A 1,681-nucleotide genomic window follows, 5' to 3' on the forward strand; every position below is an offset into this window, starting at 1 on the left:
GGTCGTCAGGTATTATGGAAAAACTTTGACTTTTTTCGTTATTTTTACCAAAACACACCAACGTTCCCGGGTGGGCTCGAACTAGCAATCTTTCGGTTAACAGCCGAACGCGCTAACCATTGTGCCACGGAAGTTTAGAAAATAAATTGTCGTCAGGTATTGTAGAAAAACTTTGACTTTTTACGTTGCATCTGACACAACACAACACCGCTCCCGGGTGGGCTCGAACCACCAACCTTTTGATTAACAGCTGAACGCGCTAACCATTGCGCCACGGACGCCCAAAATTTAAATGGTCGTCAGGTATTATGGAAAAACTTTGACTTTTGACGTTATTTCTACCAAAACACACCAACGTTCCCGGGTGGGCTCGAACTAGCAATCTTTCGGTTAACAGCCGAACGCGCTAACCATTGTGCCACGGAAAATTAGAAAATAAATTGTCGTCAGGTATTGTAGAACAACTTTGACTTTTTACGTTACATCTGACACAACACAACTCCGCTCCCGGTTGGGCTCGAACCACCAACCTTTTTACTAACAACTGAACGCGCTAACCATTGCGTCACGGAAGCCAGAAAATTAAATGGTCGTCAGGTATTATGGAAAAACTTTGACTTTTTACGTTATTTATCACAAAACACACCAACGTTCCCGGGTGGGCTCGAACTAGCAATCTTTCGGTTAACAGCCGAACGCGCTAACCATTGTGCCACGGAAGTTTAGAAAATAAATTGTCGTCAGGTATTGTAGAAAAACTTTGACTTTTTACGTTACATCTGACACAACACAACACCGCTCCCGGGTGGGCTCGAACCACCAACCTTTTGATTAACAGCTGAACGCGCTAACCATTGCGCCACGGAAGCCCAAAATTTAAACGGTCGTCAGGTATTATGGAAAAACTTTGACTTTTTTCGTTATTTTTACCAAAACACACCAACGTTCCCGGGTGGGCTCGAACTAGCAATCTTTCGGTTAACAGCCGAACGCGCTAACCATTGTGCCACGGAAGTTTAGAAAATAAATTGTCGTCAGGTATTGTAGAAAAACTTTGACTTTTTACGTTGCATCTGACACAACACAACACCGCTCCCGGGTGGGCTCGAACCACCAACCTTTTGATTAACAGCTGAACGCGCTAACCATTGCGCCACGGAAGCCCAAAATTTAAATGGTCGTCAGGTATTATGGAAAAACTTTGACTTTTTTCGTTATTTTTACCAAAACACACCAACGTTCCCGGGTGGGCTCGAACTAGCAATCTTTCGGTTAACAGCCGAACGCGCTAACCATTGTGCCACGGAAGTTTAGAAAATAAATTGTCGTCAGGTATTGTAGAAAAACTTTGACTTTTTACGTTACATCTGACACAACACAACACCGCTCCCGGGTGGGCTCGAACCACCAACCTTTTGATTAACAGCTGAACGCGCTAACCATTGCGCCACGGAAGCCCAAAATTTAAATGGTCGTCAGGTATTATGGAAAAACTTTGACTTTTTTCGTTATTTTTACCAAAACACACCAACGTTCCCGGGTGGGCTCAAACTAGCAATATTTCGGTTAACAGCCGAACGCGCTAACCATTGTACCACGGAAGTTTAGAAAATAAATTGTCGTCAGGTATTGTAGAAAAACTTTGACTTTTTACGTTACATCTGACACAACACAACACCGC

The sequence above is a fragment of the Phalangium opilio genome, unplaced genomic scaffold, assembly GCF_054372755.1.
Source record: "Phalangium opilio isolate 3A_F unplaced genomic scaffold, DU_Popi_V2 ptg000329l_1, whole genome shotgun sequence".
Classification (NCBI taxonomy): Eukaryota; Metazoa; Arthropoda; class Arachnida; order Opiliones; family Phalangiidae; genus Phalangium; species Phalangium opilio.